Here is a 19,956-nt window from a genome sequence, read left to right as displayed (position 1 = left end):
CCTACAAGCCCTATATATCCCCGCAACCAGAAGAGTCAAGCAGATGTAACGGTATATTGCTTTCAAAAATCTGGCATTGCAGGAAAAAGTTACAGAGTAAAACGTAGAGACAAAATAGCTGTTTTTCACCTTAATGTCATTATTTTTTTATTTCAGTTGTTATTTTCTGTAGGAAGCCCTTGTAGGATCTACACAAATTACCCATTGCTCAATTTAGAATTTTGTCTACTTTTCAGAAATGTTTAGGTTTCCGGGATCCAGCATTGGTTTCACACCCATTTCTGTCACTGACTGGAAGGAGGCTGAAAGCACAACAAATCATAAAAATGGGGTATTTCCCAGTAAAGTGCCAAAATCGTGTTAAAAACAAATTGGGTTGTCTGACTGTTCCTGAAAGCTGGGAAGCTGGTGATTTTAGCACTGCAAACCCTTTGTTGATGTCGATTTCAGGGATAAAACCACAAGCCATCTTCTGCAGCCCTTTTTTCCAAGTTTAAAAAAAGAACTAAATTTTCACTGTATTTTGGTTAATTTCTTGGTCTCCTTTAGGGGAACCCACAAGGTCTGGGTACCTCTAGACTCTCTAGGATGTTGGAAAAAAAGGACGCAAATTTGGCATGGGTAGCTTATGTGGACAAAAAGTTATGAGGGCCTAAGCTTGCCCTGCCCCAAATAGCAAAAAAAAGGCCTGGCACCTGAGGGGGAAAAGGCCTGGCAGTGAAGGGGTTAAGAACAGGGACTGGGCACTGACTCTGGTAGACAACGCAGCAGAGGTCACAATAGTTTGCCGGAATCCTCAAGGGCTTCTGAAGGTGACAGCAATTAACGACTGCTTAGAAGTCAAAACTGCAGAAACGTGAGTCTCCCCCTCAGATAGAGTTTACAAAGTGAAAATACAAATTGAGAAAGACGTAGAGAGCACAATTAAGGTTATATTCTGTGAAAAATTGACATCATGTTATGACATTCTATTGGCAGAAAAAGATTGGCCACAAGAATTTGTCCGCAAACTCCCACGAGGGGAAGGTGTCAATATGCCATCTTTCTCGGTCCTTGTTCCTGAACAATTAGGACAGGCTTACGTAGTAGACTGGGCTTTGGCACAAGCCCCGGCGCTGTATTGCAATCATCTAGGTTGGAATAAAGGCTCACCCTACCACATAATACCCATTAGCTCAACACTACATCTACAACCACAATATCCTATTAAACATGAAGCTAACGCACCAGTGAAGGAAATACTCACACAACTTGAATACTAGGGTGTATTAGAACCCTGTATCTCCCCAATGAACAACCCTTTGTTCCCCGTGGCTAAGCCCAACCATTCCTATAAAATAGTTTTAGACAATAGACACTCACATGCACACACATTTCCTATACAAAATTCACACAGCACAGCACTTAACAATTTAGTGCACAAAAAATACAAAACAACATTGGGTATTTCCAATGGGTTTTTCTGCCAGAGTATAGTGCCTGAAAGTTGGGATTTGACCACCTTCAGAGCATTAGGCTCATAAAGGAAATTTTCTCAACTTCCATAAGGCTAAAAGAACAGTCCTGGACAGTTTTCAACCATCGACCCTGATGTGTTGTCCTATGTAAATAACATCTACCTGACAGACGACGACTTGGTCAAACACCTAAGGTGGGTGGACCGCATTGTGGTGGGTTTTTCTAAAATAGGCATCAAATTTAATTTCAAGAAAACAAAAATTGCCTTGCTCAGTGTCTTGTTTTTGGGATACGAGTTATCAGATGATGGAAAGAGCCTGGTGCCCCATTTTCTAGAAAAGTGCGCAATTACAACCATCAAACACTATCAAAAGACTACAATCATTATTAAGCTTTTTTTTTTTTTTTTTTTTTAAAGTTTGGCAGAATTTACATTCCAGATTATGCACAACGCAAAACACCTCACAGACCCTCACACTGAAAATTGAGGGTTGTACCCCAGGGAAGTTGGAAGTCGTAATGTCAGAAATGTCAGAAGGAGCTGGGCAGAGCTAGGAGGAGTTTGGAGCGGAGCGCCGAAGGAGAGGAGCACAGTAGCGCCGAAAGCACAGAAGCACAGTAGCCTGAAGGAGCTCGAAACCCGAGGTGGTATGGCACGGAGAGCGAGAGGGCAAAGTGGGCACCGAATGGCAGGTTCATAGTGGTACCGCCATGCCCTGCTCACCTCAAGCCCTCGCCGGACTGCCGAGCCGCGTGAGAGCACAATCGCCGCCCCTTGGGCCCCACCCAGGATCATCACTGGGCCTTGTAGGGCCTTACAGGGGCTCGGTCACTGTTCTGACCTTAAGCCTGCTGTCTGCATTAACCGACTCGGTCCCCTTGGTAAGCAGTGACACAGCACAGCTGTGTGGAGAGACAGTGCAGAAAGAGAGTTTGGCAGGCAGGGGGACACTTGAAAGGCTCAGAGCCCCGAGACCCATCGAGTGGAGTGGAGACAGCCGGCAGCATAGGTCGGTGTGGTCCGCACCTTTTGGCAGGCCCATGCTGTATTTATTTCCCATCCACTCCCCATCTCTGCCATGGGCTCTATCCTTGTTTATATTGATTGTATTCCACCTCTCCTTTTTATTTAGACGTGTGTGCTCATGCCCCCTGCCCTTTGACAACATCAGTGCAGGGTATGATGGCCCACAGAGGACATTATTATTATAATACCAACATCAGACCAACTTTGGACCAGTAAACTGACATACCTTTAATATTGGCAGAAACCTACAGAAGCTGCGATCTCATTACGTTTATTAAGATATCTTGTAAATATTTGTGCTATAATTGCCTTCCCTGACATGCCTGCTCGTGCCCCCTTCCCATTGATATCAGCCCATCAGGGTTAGGGCGTGGTGGTGCCATCAAGCGGAAGTCAAGTGGATATTAATTAAGCGCAGGGCCCAGTCACTACATCTATTACATTTCTGGCAGGCCTTACCACGGGGTAGAGACTCTTTCTTTAATAATGAACTCCTGGCAATTAGCCGAGCCATTCTGTCCTCTAGCATTTCCATCGTGGCACCGTCATGAGATTGGGCAAGGTGTGCGCCACAATCAAACCTACCAAGAAACGGGGGCCACGGCTAAGGCTAAAACATTAGACCCCTTGGGCCCTAACAAGATCTCTTCTGCCATTGTAATTGGAACCCCAACTGGCCCTAGGAAGTTTAAGATCACCAATTTTTTTAAATCCTCAAAGGCGTCACAGCATGGTAGCGCCTCTGGCGGGTGCCAACCTTCCCTGGAAAGGACCCCCACCACGTCTTCAACAAGGCCGACTCCGTCATCGCTCCCCATCTCCGGGACATCATCAATTGCTCCTTCAACACCGCCACTGGAAGCATGCCGAACTCAGCGCCCTCCTGAAGAAACCATCAGCAGACCCCACCGACCTCAAGAACTACTGCCCCATCTCGCTCCTCCCGTTTCCTGCCAAAGTCATCGAGAAGACTGTCAACAGACAGCTTGCCGCCTTCCTCGAGACTAATGGATCCCTCGACCACTCACAGTCCGGCTTCCGAGCCAACCATAGCACCGAGACCGCCCTCATCGCAGCCACTGACGACATCCGAGCCCTGCTCGACAACGGGGAAACAGCGGCCCTCATCCTCCTGGACCTCTCCGCAGCGTTCGACACTGTCTGCCACCGCACCCTAGTGCAGCGCCTCAGCAACATCGGAATTCAAGAGAAGGCACTAGAGTGGATCATCTCGTTCCTCGCCGGAAGAACCCAGAGAGTCCACCTCCCCCGTTCAGATCCGAGGCCACCGAAGTCATCTGCGGCGTACCACAAGGATCATCACTCAGCCCCACCCTCTTCAACGTCTACATGAGCCCCCTCGCAGCCATTGCACGCCATCACAACCTCAACATCATCTCCTACGCCGACGACACCCAGCTGATCCTCTCCCTCACCAACGACCCAGCCACCGCCGGAACCAACCTGCACGAAGGGATGAAAGACGTAGCCGAGTGGATGATGAACAGCCGCCTGAAACTGAACTCAGACAAGACAGAAGTCCTCATCCTTGGATCATCACCCTCTGCCTGGGACGACTCCTGGTGGCCCCCTGCCCTGGGCAGCGCACCCAAACCAACGGACCACGCACGCAACCTGGGCTTCATCCTGGACTCCTCCCTCTCGATGACCAGACAAGTCAACGCCGTCTCATCATCATGCTTCAACATCCTACGCATGCTCCGAAAGATCTTCCGATGGATCCCCACCGAAACCAGGAAGACAGTCACCCAGGCACTCGTCACCAGCCGACTGGACTACAGTAACACCCTCTACACCGGAACCACGGCCAAACTACAGAAAAGACTCCAACGCATCCAGAACGCCTCTGCACGCCTCATCCTTGACATCCCCCGACACAGCCACATCTCCGGACACCTGAGAGACTTGCACTGGCTCCCAGTCAGCAAGAGAATCACGTTCCGCCTCCTCACCCACGCACACAAGGCCCTCCATGACCTGGGCCCCAGGTACCTCAACAACCGCCTGACCTTCTACACTCCCACCTGCCAGCTACGATCGTCCAGCCATGCCCTCGCCGCCGTGCCACGCATTAGAAAAGCCACCATGGGAGGAAGATCCTTCTCCTACCTGGCAGCCAAGACTTGGTACTCCCTCCCCATCCACCTCCGTCTGACCCAAGACCACCTCTCCTTCAGGAAGCAACTCAAGACCTGGCTGTTCGAGCAGTAGCGGTCCCCCCTCCCCCAGCGCCTTGAGACCCTCCGGGTGAGTAGCGCGCTATACACATTTCTTGATTGATTGATTGATTGAAGGCACAGCCTTGTCAGTCACCCAGTAATAACCAGTTGTGGGTCAAAGCCCAGGTTGATGCAAATGAGAATGAACCTGAGCTCAGGGAAGGTGCAACCTAGCCCCATTAGCCATTTAGGCATACCTGGCCTCACTCCCCAACATCGATCCTAACAATAGCCAGGGTAATTCCGCAACAGGAAATCCTCTGGAGGCATCGATACAATGGCAGGAGCTCTTACTGAGCCCCTTCTATGATACTTATAATGGCAAAAGCAGCCATGTAACATCACACCTAATTCAGGCCCAAAACAGGACTACAATATTTTGCTTTCCTCAATCAAGCTCCAGGGGCCCAATAGCTCAACTCAAGCAGAAATCAGCCTGCAAGCCAGCATGAGTTGCAGCCCGCAGGACACTCTGAGTGTTGTGGGACAATCTGAGGACACAACCAGCTCCCCCCTCATCAGAGCAATTAAAATCTCGGAGCCTTTTCATGCAGATAGCAACACCTTGCACCTTGTACACTAACACATCAGTCCCAGCACCTCTGTGGCCCCCCTTCATGAACACAATGGAAGTGATATAATCTGCCCTATCATTCCACTCAGAAAAACTTGAAATTCAAGTCGAACTACTGAGCTTTCTGGCTGTCCATGTTGTTGACATCAACTAAAAACTTCAGGACTTAAATTCCCTGATTAGGTGGGTGCAAGCAGATCCAGACACTGCCTATCATCCATGCCAATGCACCCCTTGTTGGGAACATTTGAGACAAAAAAAGTCTGCAAAGGCTGGTAGTGCCTCTGGTGGTTTGTCCATCTACATCAGATCCCACCTCCAGTGGCAGCAAGAACTAATTGATGTAGGCATTACAAGGGCTCAATGCATCACACTCATGGATCCATCACCCTCAAGGGCATACACCAATTTCAGTTAATATGCAACTTTTACATCCAAACAAGAAGACTAAAGTGGGAAAGTTAGATACCCTGATAACCCTAATTAAATCATTATGGCACACCTACCCTTAAGCCTCTCTGTTGCTTTCAGGAGACTTCAATATACATCTAATCCAAAAAGATCCTTCAACAAGCATGATCTCTCCAATGAGCCCTCATGCCCCCTACCAGACTTCACCAGCATGGCGCAGCATGTGCCCCAGCCCTGGAAAAACTGAGGTCTTTACATTCTTAATGGGCATATCCCGCAAGACCAACCAGTGGCTTTTACCAGGATTTCTTCTAAAACCAACTCTATTTTAGATTATACATTTGTTGACACCCTGCTGTTTCCAAGGGGGACACATTATAGCATAACAGCTAGGGTGGAGAGCAATTACTTACCGCCACATGTGGAGCTATCACTCTGCCTGCCCAGAGCTCCCTATGCAAACGACCTGCCTATAACATCAAGTGCCTACAGTCTGAGGTGCCTTCTTTGGCAAGGAGAAGGTGTCCTCGCAATTATATCCTTTATTCCAGCTTTTATCTCCCAACAGCCTCTCACTCACGGCTCATCACTTCTTCTGTTATGGGAAACTCTGACCTCTGCTCTCTTAGCGTACTTTTCAGCAAATACAGTGCTATGCTCTCAAAAACAAAGAAAAGGGGTCATTTGGCTTCAAAGTCACTCTTCTGGCAGAAAAGAGAGTAAAATAGAGAGATCAGGAAGGTACAGAAAACAGAGCTATTAAATAGTCAAACAGCCAGAATGAAAATTGCAACCCTAAGGTTAACTTATAGGAAAGCTGTCTGGTCTGCAAAACAGTCACATCTGGTCAGTGAACGGCTAAAGCTCCTTTAATCATCTAGATCGAAAACCAGCAAGACCTTTTCAGCCCACATTGACACACTGGCAAATGTCAGGTCCGTCCACCACACAGCGGGCATTTGTGAAGCAGACTGGATAAACCATGTCACTGCTATGTACTTGGGGTCTCCATCTCTTAACACACCACTACCAGTTGACATAAACACCAAAGGAGTCACTGCAGGAGCCCCATCCTCAACCACCACAGAAGGCACCTGGTTGACTGAGTCTTGAGTACAGCTGACACTTTAGAAACTGAGACCGGATGGGGCCCCTTGCCCGAATGGCAATCCGAACGCCTTGTTCAAATATGATCAAATATTTTTGGCCAGTCATCTTACGCCTTTGTTTAATGTAGTATTTCTTAATAATTCCATACCATCATCCTGGAGGGGAAGCATCCTGCATCCCATTTTTAAATCTGGTTCTATGTCTGATCCTACGAATTATAGACTAATTTCTCTTAATAATGTGGAGGCCAAAATCTTTGGCTCCAACTTATTGAGAGATTTGGAAGCCTGGGAATCTGCTGAAAACATCATCACAAAAACCCAGACAGGGTTTCGGGCACGATCAAACACCTTGATTGATCTCCTAACAGTTACTTTACTTGCTGAAAAGGCCATCAATAAACAAGCCAACCTTTACGCCTGCTTCGTGGACTTGAAAGAAGCCTTTGACAGGGTCCCAAGACATTAGATCTAGCTGCTTTTTTATCCGACGTTGCGTGTCACCCACCTAAGCTAGGCAAGGAATCAGTTCACCGCTTACAATATGCGGATGATATAATACTATTAAGTCAGACCCGATTGACCTTCAGCGCTTAATAACTAAGCTGGCCATGTATACCGAATCTTTGGGCCTGGAACTTAATTATAAGGAAACAACAGTCATCCACTTTTCTTCAAGCCTGTGTGCTCTTCGTAATAAATTTAGATGGTAAGTGGCCAGAAACCAGCTTGAGCAGGTGCAATCCTTTAAATACTTGGAGTGACTTTAGACACAAAATTATCCTACAAGGCCCATTTCCTTCACAGGAGAGCGACGGCCCAGAAACTTTGTTTCACATTTGGTCTACTTCAGAATAAGCTTAGAAGCACCTCTCAGGATTATCTACTTCAGGTCACTAGGGCCAAATTCCTTCTGTCCCTCACCTACAGATAAGTTATTGAAAGGGCAAGACACATCATTTCTAAATCAGCTTCAACCATCTTTGTTCAAATTTATTTTCTGTCTCCCCCTCATACTTCACAATCCCAGGTGAGACTGGAGTATGGCCTTTTTGACCAACCTCCCTTCAGTTTGGGAGCCATATTAAAACTCTGCAGGAAGCTTAGATCGGCATCACCAGATTCACTGGCTCCCCAGTGTTGGCTGGAGATGGAGCCCATGTCCCAATAAAAAACAAACCTTATGGCCACTGGGTATTCAAGGAGCATTAGCCACTCTAAGGTTGACTAGTGCTTTGGGCTCTCAAACAGTTTACTTTATGCAAACAATTACCTGCAAGGCCTCTAAACTGCACTCTTGGTCAACAGACAAAGCTCTCTTGGCTGTAAAGAGACATGGCTGGAGTTAAAGTGAAAATAAAAAGTAAAACAGTTGACATAAGGTAGCCAATGCAAAGCACCATGGCCACCATGAGCATGAGCGGGAAGCAGAGACACAGAAGGAAAAAGAAGTTCGCTCACAGTCAAACATATTGGCAATCATGCAATTATTCATGTAACAGGGTCGATGTCCAGGGCGGTAAGTAAACCACCCCAAGGAGGGACAAAGGTAAAGCATTTACCAATGATGATAAAGGATTTTTGAAAGACAAGCCCAGGAACCAGTGATAGTGATGGGCATGCGGTGGGCATGGTTGAAAGCCTACAGATAGATTACAACAGGTCAGAGGGCTTGCACACTTGACCTAATGAATGGGAACTGTGATGCTTTGTGCAATAAGGGCCAGGATGAGTGAATGTGGGGCATGGTCAAAATCATGGCTAATGATCAAAATATTCTGTAACTTTTTTTGGTCTTTCACCTTCAGATAAGTACATACATAACAAGGTAGAGCTTAAATGAAAATAAATACAACTTAGGTTAATCAGTGGGAGGAAATGCACTATCGTACATTATGAAATCCCTATTAGTTAGTGCACTGCGGAGGTCTGTGTCAGTAGCCAAAGAGCCACAGAATAAAATCCTGGTTAGTGCAGTGGAGAATAGGGACTTGTATATGTCTAGTGCTACGAAGTCCTGGTCTGTGACGGAAAGCATTGTGAGTGTGAACATGTATGTCATTATTTTAAACTTGTATTACATACAGTATAAGATAGGCTGCTGCAAAAAAGGTTTAAGATAAAAAGTGTTTAGAAAAAATAGATGTTAGCAATACTCCGACAGTACAGAGTGCAATTTTGTTTATAGCTGTCGCTCGAAAGCACATACTTCACAGCTTAGCTGGTAGTTTTCGTGCAATACCTCTCAAAAAGAATAAATGGGTGCCATTAGGTAGCTTCAGGTGATTCCATTATTAAAGCCAATACCAGCTTCCAAACAGCTTTTACATTTGTAAATTAACCAGTTGTGCACATTTACATTTCTTTCAGGGAAACAGACACCCTGGTAAGAAGGTTTATTTAACTGCCTGCCCACCTCTTGGTTTTATAGCACAGAGGACTCTCTGCTTCACACTTCAGCTGACCCATTTCAAGTGTCGGATTCAAACATCGTGGGACAGTTGTCTTTTCACAAAAAGTAGAGGAACTGTAGTTCTAAAACAAAAAAGTATGGGCATGTCGTGCCCCTCAGACTCCCCCTCCCCTCTTCACAATCTCTAAAATCCAATAGGCAAAATAACGTAAAATACATTTTAACATCTCTCATCTAAACATACACTTGGACTTGATTCCTATATGTCCACTTAGAGCAGTGGTCAAAATGAGGGGGATCTGAGGGGCACAAAACCATTTGTATAGACCACATAAAGGCGTATTTAAGTAGGGCCTACATTTCGAGAGGAAAAGTCCTGCCCTTCAATGACTATAGATTTAACTGGAAGAATAATGCTTCTACCATTCTACAAGGTAGGTTTTGTAATTATGGAAGACAATCGATTCCACACCTACTCTGTTGCTGCTTGGAATTTATGCTAGGGCAAGGCATCCTGCTTAAACCAATGTTGTTAAAAAACTAAATATTGAAGGGTATTGGCCAACCAACATGGCTGTGTGGATGTTATCCACAAAGACTCTGCATCATTCACTGCAGAAATCAAGGTAACCAACACCTTTAACCAGCACATCACGCCAAATCACGATGCCCCATCAGTGAGGGAGTCGGGAGCATCAAAGGGACAGCTCTATTACTGCCAGACTTGTCCCAAACCATGCCGCAGGAGCGACGAGCTGTGCAGAGGATTCACCTTCCAACGCATCAGGGAGCCGCAAACCACATGTTGAGTGACAGGACTGCGCCGGCAGGCCCGCTGGGGGCAAGAGTGAAGGTTGGGGTGACTATGGAGGACACTTGGGGGGACCTTAAAGTGGTGTCCTTATACCAGAACGGACAGCAGAGGAGCAGCTTGCGCTCCCTTTAATGCCACTCTGATTATCCTTCAGCCCTCTTGTGTAGAGAGCTCATGAGTTCTGATCACCCTACCGCCAAATACAAAAACAAAAAAAGCAGACAACGGATACACCCTTGTCAACACTAGGGTGAGTGCAAGCATCCCATGCTCACAGGGACGGCTACCGCCAGAAGGTGAAGCACCCTGAGTTCCTCCACAGACAGGTCGCATTATGAAAGACCCATACCCCTGCACAGGGCACTATACCAGTGATTTAGGACCTGGTGCCTGATAAGATACTGAAGGGCATTGCGAAGAGCATCTTTCTTGACTACTTTGTGGCCCTTGCCCATGCAGCAAATGCATAAACACCCCCACCCATTCACCGAAGATGGAACATTTGCAGTACTGAAGTAAGTGCGGAGTATGGAGGAGCCCTGAATATTGACTGTCTCTGGGCTTTATCTGCATTCATGCAGCCTACACACCCTTTATCCACGTGTCACACACGGGACAGTGGAGAGAACAGCGAGAACTAATACACGGCAAGGCATCTGAAATAGCATTCTGTGCCATTCGACCCTAGGGGCTCCCTAGTTTTCACTCAAAGACAGCTTTTATGCCTCCAAAAAAGGGCCAATCCATCAAGGTATCAAGCTACATTACAACAGCAGAAGCTAGAAGTACCATCTCCTCTATCACACAAGGTAAAAGTATGGCACTCACTAAGGAGGATCCTCCAGAACTTCAAAAGGGAACTCTGCAAAGAAGTCCGAACTCACCACACCCCTTGAGGCCCTCAAGTCTGATCTCAACTCCAGATTAACAGAACTACAACAATATGTTAACTCTATGGGGACACACACCCTGGACTTCTGCACTAAGCTTGTAGGATTGAAACACCGAATTGGCCAGGTAGAGGAATCTTAAAGTCTCCTCAAGACCCAACTGCAAACCACTCCGTTGTAATGCGACGATCTGGACAATTGCTCCCAGCTGGACGGCATTAGAATCCGAGACTTGGAGAAGGGGGTGGAGGGGCCCGACTTTGAGGCCTTTGTGGTGGGCATGTTCTCCAAACTTCTCGGGGACCAGCACATCAAGGTTAAATTGGATGGAGTCCATAGAGTAGACCCACCGGTGCCTGGAGAGGTGAAGCAACCTAGAGATGTGTTGGCAAAGCTCCACTCCTTTATGGTTAAGGAATTTATATTACAAACCGCTCGGAAAGTGGAATCAGTCTCTTTCCATGGTGCCACCTGCACACTTTTCCAAGACATCGGTCATTCTAAGTTTGCATGGTGAATGCAATTTTAAACCCGTCATGAATAAGCTCCGTAAGGCGCATATTAGATACCACTGGACTTAACCATTTGGCCTTGCCTTTGAGTTCTAGAACACGACTCACCACTTCACAGAGCTGGCTGAGGTGGTGACTTTGTTGGGGATATCAGCCCCTACCTATCAGTGAGTCATGGAACGGCTTACTTAGAGCCTTGTGAGTGAGACAGATAAGAGGCACTAGCAGTCACAATTCCAGCAATGAAACAGGGAAGTGATGGACCCAGCGCGAAATAGGTCACATCGACGATTCTCACTGCCTCCTACGACCTCAAGAAGGTCTAATCCTGCTGCATGAGTAAGCCTGTTTTTCTGGGCAGCCCAAGCAGACTAACAGACCAGCAGCTTGGGGTAATTCGCACAGGCTTCTTTGGGAGACAATGTAGACTTCTTGTAAGGAAACTCTATGCTTCAAAATGGTAGATGCTCCTGTGGGTTGCTCACTTGGGCTTCCAGACGCTTTTGCACCAGCTTGCCTCGAACTTGTGAAACATAAGCTAGAATGCACAAGCGGGTTATGACCTTGACGCCCGATCTCATGAAACTTGTATGTGCAACAATTCTAAAAAAAGGGAACTAGTTCCCCAAAAGTTTTTATTTTGTAGTTTTGGTTTATGTTATCAGTGGATATATTTTATCATCTTCCTTGGGGGTGGGGTGGGGGTTACAAAACAATGGGAGAAAACCTTTATAAACCAAAGGCCACCAAAGCTGGGGTGGTACGAAATTCCTCTCTATGCTCAGACGGGAACTCATTAACAAACAGGTACATGAAAGAATGCTATGGTCCTGCTAACCCGGATATGGAAAATTAAGAGTCTGAATTCTCTGGCAAACCATCATGAAATATGAAAAAAAAATCCTTGACCGGAGGCATGATATAATGGCATTACAGGAAACACACCTTGGGCGCAGTGAAGATCATAGGCTGCGCCATAAGGCCTATCCCTTGAGCTACAGATCCTCCACCCTCAAGCACAATGGGGTAGCACTAATATTCCCTTCCTCTTTGAAGCTCCAAACCCTGGGCTGTAAGGAGGTTGGGGGGGGGGAATAACCTTGGTTATTGGTACAACTGCTGGTAGACCATGTAGGATAGCTGCGATGTATGCCCTGAATACCAACCAGGCCGCCTTTATACATTTGCTCATATCCATTTTAGGGAGATTTGCGGAAGGGCAGACTATCCTAATGGGAGATATTAATCTTACCTGGGACTCAGCTCCTACCACATAGATATCAGGCTGAGAGCTTTTCTAAAGCCCTGAAACAGGCAATACTGCAGGTGGGTTTGATAGATGCCTGGAGAGTGGATCTCTTTTTTTACATTCTCATCGCACATACTGTCGGCTTGACTACACCTTTATTAGTCAATCTTAGGGCATTCAGTTGTGGAGACCAGATTCTACCCCATCATTATCTCTGACCATGCTCCCCCAAGCTCTGTGGGTTGTTCTTTCCAGGGTTCCTAGCTAGAGATTGTTTCTTTCACAACAAACTCTGGACAGCCATAAAATAGTTCTTCCAGATGAATGTCCCCCTGGCTACTAATCCCTCCACCATATGGGATGCTTTCAAGGTGGTTCTCAGAGGAAAATGCATTTCCTTGATGTCCATCCTGATGAAACAGAATAGGTGGGACAGATTAGCACTGGAGGCCAAAATCCAGGTGGCAGAAAAGGCACATAAATAGGTCCTACCCTGCTTCTGCGAAGGAAGGTGACAGTGCTCCGGGGAAAACCTCATGCATTATACAGGAACAGAGTAGAATTAACTCTGCTGGGCTGTAACTCTATGGAATATGTGGGGGACAAAGTGGGAACAAAGTGGAGTCCCACTTAGTAGAGCAACTCAGGGCTAAACTTGAGAAAGAATACATTGGCTAGAATAATGCTGAGACAGGAGAGATGGGCACTACAGAGGAAGGTAAAGTGCATGCAGTGGGAGGCTGGCTCTGCATATACTATATCAAAACGTGATATAGTGTGCAAAGAGTCCAGGGGTTCCCCAGAGGCTTAACAGAGGCTAAAGTAGATAATACTAATGCTCTCTTTAGTGGTAGTGTGGTCGAGCAGTTAGGCTTATCAGAGGGTAGTGCAAAGCATTTGTTGTACACACACAGACAACAGAAGAAGCACACAACCCAACACTTGAAGTGACTCCTGGTGGCCACCCAACCTCGGAAACCCACCCCCCCACGCCAGCGACGCCCACAACCTCGGAATCATCCTGGACCCCGACCTCAGCATGAACCACCAAATCAACTCAGTCACCTCTACCTGCTTCCGCACCCTCTGCCTCCTACGCAAGTACTTCAAATGGATCCCCCTCGAACATAGAAAGACCGTCACACACGCCCTCATCACCAGCGGACTAAACTACGGCAACACACTCTACGCCGGAATCAACAAAAACCTCATCCGCAAATAGCAAAACATCCAGAATTCCGCCGCCAGACTGCTCCTCGACCTAACCAGACACTGCCACATCTTGCAACACCTATGTACACTGCACTGGCTCCCCATAGAGAAAAGAATCACTTTCAAGATCCTCACCCACACACACAAAGCCCTTCACAACGCCGGACCAGCCTACCTGAACCAACAACTCAACTTCTACGTACCCCACAGGCCTTACACTTAGCCCAGCTCTCTCTCGCAGAAGTACCCCGCATCAGGAAAACCAGAATAGGACGCCGCTCCTTCTCCTACCTCGTAGCCACTGCCTGGAATGCCCTACCTATTCACATCAGACAAACCACCTCCCTCCTCAGCTTCACAAGTGAACTGAAGACATGGCTTTTTTAAACCACCTCATCTGTATACGCTAAACTCCCTCCCCCCAAGCAACTTGAGACCCTAACGGGTGAGTAGCTGCGCTTTACAAGCACCAATTGATTGATTGATTGACCCTCAGTGACTTAACTCCAAACCAATGGTTTTTATGTAGCAAAAATATATTTTCTTAATTTATTTTTAGAACCACAGGATTCAAGTTGCAGGTAAATACTTCAATAGATTTGTATTTCACACGTGTCAACAGTACTTTGTTTGAAATCGATAAGTTATACAGTTCTTGAAATTTTGGCAATAATCTGTTTTAAAAATGGACACTGCAAATTTCAGAAACAGTTCCTGGGGGGAAGAAATGTTGGATCATTTTACAGGTAAGTACACTTACAGTTTCAGGGTTTTAGGAAGTCCACCAGTTGGGGTTCAAGTTAACCCCAAACACACACCACCAGCAACACGGGGCCAGCCTTGTGCCGCGATCAAAGAAGCGCAATTTTAACATAGGCTCCTATGGAGACAGAGGGTATTCGGAATCAGGTCGACCGGCAGGGTCGCGTGACTCGGAGGGTAGACCAAGGGGGATTAGAAGTTCACTGGAGGGGCCACAAGTGGGCACCAATCACGCACCCTCAGTGGCACAGGGGCGGCCGGGTGCAGGGTGCAAACAAGACTTTGGGTTTCCAATGCTGGTTTATGAGGACACCCTGGGGGTTACTCAGAGGCTGCAGGTGAGGTCCAGGGGAGTTGTCTCGGGCACACCACCAGTCAGACAGGGGAGGGCCACCTGCTGAATGTAGCTGTGCCAGTTTCTCCAAGGTCAGGGGGCTGTGGGTGCATTATGTCTTTCGGCGATGGTTATCTTTGTCCAGAACTTCACGGTCAAGGGGTTCCTTGGGATTCCCTCTGCAGGCGTCATCGTGGAGGGGTGGAGAGGTCAACCAAGGGTGGTCACTTGCTCGCAATCACCTGGGGACCCTCTCTTGCTGGGTGTACCACCTGGCCACGTGCGTCAGGTGCACAGGGGTCCGGACTTGCGCATCCGGAGTGAGGTGGGAGTCCTTGGTTGTAGGTTTTTCTTCGACAGGGCCGCTGTCCTCGGGAGTTCTTGGTCCTTCTGGGTGCAGGGCAGTCGTCTGGAGCTTGGCATAGGTCGCTGGTCCTGCTGGATGTGTCACTATTCCTTTTCCAGGTTCTTTGAAGCAGGAGACAGGCCGGTAGGGCTAGGGCCAAAGCAGTTGTCGTCTTCCTTCTTCTATGCTGGGGTTTCCGCTTAGCAGTCCATCTTCTTTCTGTCAGGTCGCCAGGAAACTGGTGAGCTGGGTTCAGGGAAGCCCTTAAATACCAGATTTAAGGGCTTTACATGGGTCAGAGGGCAGTAGGCAATGGCTACTGTCCCTGAGGGTGGCTACACCCTACCTGTGTCCACTCCCTTTGGGGAGGGGGGGCACAATCCTATCCCTGTTGGTCTCTGTCCTCCAAACCAAGATGGAGGATTCAGCAGAGACGGGGGCACTTCAGCTCTGGGCACCTTAGGGGTGATCCCAGCTGAAGTGGTCACTCCTCGTTTTTCGAACTGGCCGCCAAAAGTGGGCTTTGTCCAGGGGGCTGGGCATCTCCATTAGCTGGAGTGCCCTGGGGCACTGTAACACGAGGCCTGAGCCTTTGAGGCTCACCGCCAGGTGTTACAGTTCCTGCAGGGGGAGGTGTGAAGCACCTCCACCCAGAGCAGGCTTTGATTTTGGACTCAGAGAGCACAAAGGCTCTTACCCCATGGGGTCAGAAACTCGTCTGCTAGTGGCGGGCTGGCACAGACCAGTCAGTCCTACACTAGAGGATTGGGTAAAATAGAGTGGGCATCTTTAAGATGCCTTCTGTGTGCATTTTTTAATAAATCCCACATTGGCATCAGTGGGGGTTTATTGTGATGAGAGGTTTGATACCAAACTTCCAGGTACTGAGTGAAGCCATTATGGAACTGTGGAGTTCGTAATGACAAACTCCCAGACCATATACTTAATATGGCCACACTGCACTTACAATGTCTAAGAAGGGACTTAGACACTGTAGGGGCATATTGCTCATTTAGCTATGCCCCCGTGGTATAGTGCATCCTGCCTTAGAGCTGTAAGTGCACCCTGCCTTAGAGCTGTAAGGCCTACTAGAGGGGTGACTTACCTATGCCACAGGCAGTGTTTTGTGGGTGTGTCACCCTGAGGGGGATGCCATGCTGAGTTTGCCTTTTTCTCCCCACCAACAAATACAATCTGCAATGGCAGTGTACATGTGTTAGGTGAGGGGTCCCTTGTCGTGGCACAACACATGCTGCAGCCCTAAGGGACTCTCCCTGGTCAGAGGGCCCTTGGTACCACTGGTACCTGTTACACAGGACTTATCTGTGTGCCAACTGTGGAAACAATGGTACATTTTTAGGGAAAGAGCACTGGTGCTGGGGCCTGGTTAGCATAATCCCAGCACACTCTCAGTCAAGTCAACATTAAAATCAAGCAGAAAGTGAGGGTGGGGTGGGGTAACTGCAACAAGTGACAGTTCCCTACACAAGCTTTTCAGGATTTTTACATAACATCCCTATACAGCGGAGCTAGGCAAGGAGGGGGCACAGCAGGCTTATCTGGAGGATATCTTCCTCAAGTAATGCCTGACAAACTGAGATCCTGGGAGGCTCCATCAGGGAAGATGAAGTTCAGGCAGCCATGAACGCTCTTAAGTGACATAAATCACCACGGCCAGGTGGGTTCACAACTCAATTTTACAAGACATTTAGCTCAGATCTAGCACCTCATCTCATCTGACTGCCCTCTTTAACTATATAGCAGATACCCTTATGGTGACATGTACGATTAACGAGGCATTGATCTCAATCATTCCGAAACCCAGTAAAGATCCTAAGCTATGAGCGTCTCACTGGCCCATTTCTTTACTGAACCTAGATGCCAAATTCTACACTAAGAAACTAGCCACAACATTGGAAGGAATTATGCAAGACCTGAGCCATCCGGATCAGTGCGGCTTTTTAAAAAAGTGGTAAACACAATTACAGAGGGTGGGGCACTTGGTCGAAAAAGCTACTAAAAAGCACATTCCGGCTATGCTCCTGGCACTCGATGCCAAAAAACACTTGCCCAGGTAGATCGGCCCTTCCTATTCCACACACATCACAGTTTTGGCTTTGGAGAACAATTCATAGTTTTGTTACAAGCTGTATAAGCCAACCCACCATCAAGAGTACTGGTGAATGGGGTAGGCTCCGACTATTTCAGTCTAGAGCTAGGCACGCGACAGTGGAGTCCGCTGTCTCCCCTCGTTTGCCCTCAGTATTGAATCCCTAGGAGCAAGGGTGTGTGCCATTGAAACCAAAGGCCTCCCATTCAGGTCTGTAGAGAACAAAATATTGATGTTTGCAGATGATGTCCTACTTTCCCTCACGTCCTCTCAGAAGTCTTTAGAAGCCCTGCAACATGAACTACAAGCATATGAGGCAGTAATGGGATTTCATATTGATATAAATAAGTCTTTCCTGCTTAGCCTGACTCTGCCCTCAGCTGAAATGGAGGTTATAAGTAACTCCACTCCTTTTCACTGGGCTAAAAAAAGACCTTACATACTTGGGTATTACGATTACCCCCAGGGTGACTGATCTCTATAGGGCAAATTATCCCCCTCTCCCCCTACATCTTAAGGCTGATTTGAAATGGTGGGCTCCCATGTACTTAACATGGCTTGGTCGCATCAACACAATCAAAATGACTGTCCTGCCAAGGCTGCTGTACCTTTTCCAGGGACTCCCCATTGAGTTAAGAAGTTACTTTTTCCACCCCTTTTGATCCTGAATGATCTGCTTTATCTGGCAAGACCATAAGCCCTGACTTCCCTACAAACTACTAAGATTACCAAAAGATTCGGGCAGTTTAACCCTGGCTGATTTCCAGCTATACTTTAGAGCAGTGCAATTGCGAGTGATATCCAATGGGTCCCTAAGAGAATCGAATAAACACTGCCTCCATATAGACAGAGTGGTAGTCAGTAAGTACATATGGGACACTCTTTGGAAGCCAAAATCAGACCGCCTCCTTACTGCTTGCCTTAGCACACCAGCTGGTGTGGAAAACAGTGAACCGATCCATGGGGAGGAGGGCTACTTTCCCCTCACCCTTTACTCCTATACACTTCAACTCAGTATTTCCACCGCCCTTTACACCTGGCCCCTTCGACCTCTGGAGGGAAGCATTATGCGATATAGTATCTGACCTAGTCCACAGATGGGCGATCCTAACCTTCGAAAACTGTGGAATACTTGGAGAATTTAAGCATATTTGGTGGGATTGCCCGGTTATCCGTCCTTTTTGGTCTGAAATTTTCACTCAAATCAAAGATATTTTGGGATATCAACTTCCGGCTACACCAGGCTTTGCCATATGGGGATTGAGAGAGGACATCCTTAAATAGCAAAGCTTGGGAAATCGCTCGATTTTGTGGCTATACCTTGGGCAGCAGAGAGGACCTTAGAGGCCTCCTGGAAGAAGGTGGAGGCACCATCCATGTCCGAGTGGCATGCTCGTCTATGGCAGGCCAATACCATGGATAGGACGGATGTTATACAACTCAAAAAAACATTGAATATATTTGGGGACCACTAGTTAGATTCTTCTCAACAGGCCTTCCTCTCCTTACCTGTCCCACAAGTACAAGGGCACTCCCCACCTCTTCCAGATTTGAGGCCGGAGGAAGCGTTAGGTTTAGAATCCTACTCCGAGCCCCATCAACGTTATTAATTACTCTGCTCAACACACAAGGTGTACAGTTTAAAAGATTGCACTCATGTTTTCTTGTTGCGTTTAGTTGGGGGAGAGAGGGACTGTTTTGAGCACTGACGATTTTGTATTCCTATGTAGAACTGATGGTGTTCTATTATTGAGAAACGCCTTATGAATTCAGGGCATCAGTTTGTGATAGAACCTGTGTGCCAAATTAGCACTGATGAAGAGTATTTATGGTCTCCTCTACATGTACCACTGTCCATGTAAAGATTATGCCTAGTGGAAAATTCAAAAAAGAAAGTTTGAGGGGAAAAAAATGAAATATTCACTTCCATGAAGGCATTAAAATTTTCCTGAAGCTCCTGTAATATAACAGCGCTAGCCCGGTTTGGAAAATACATCAATATAATCTGTAATACAATGAAATCGTTTAACACAACAACACCAAGTAACTGAGATAATTACAAAAGGTATCCAAACCATAAGTAAAAATCTTTACCGTGCAATACTTTACCAGATAGGTGAATATTTTTTTAATAATGTACATTTTATCTTATTTTTGTAACAAAAGGGGTTGGCGGCCTGCTGAGGAGGGGGGGCGGTTGGATGATGCTGCACACTGCCGTGAGGTTGGCACTACAATGGTAACACAATGTTACATTGCATTTCAAAAAACCATAGAAATTCAAAAATTAAAATGACATTAGAGTTAGGTGAAAATGACAATTAAAAGACCACTTTAAACAAAAAACACACTAAAATTCACTAGTTTTAGCTATCTCAAGTAACTATGACTCGTGTCCTCGTCATGCACTGCTAAATACGTCAGGTATTACACATCGCTGATGATGTGTTCTATGATATCATTGATCACATCATCAGTGATGTAAAATCTGAGGT

The sequence above is a fragment of the Pleurodeles waltl genome, chromosome 10 (genome assembly GCF_031143425.1).
Source record: "Pleurodeles waltl isolate 20211129_DDA chromosome 10, aPleWal1.hap1.20221129, whole genome shotgun sequence".
Taxonomy (NCBI): Eukaryota; Metazoa; Chordata; class Amphibia; order Caudata; family Salamandridae; genus Pleurodeles; species Pleurodeles waltl.
Note: the sequence above shows the minus strand (reverse complement) of the source record.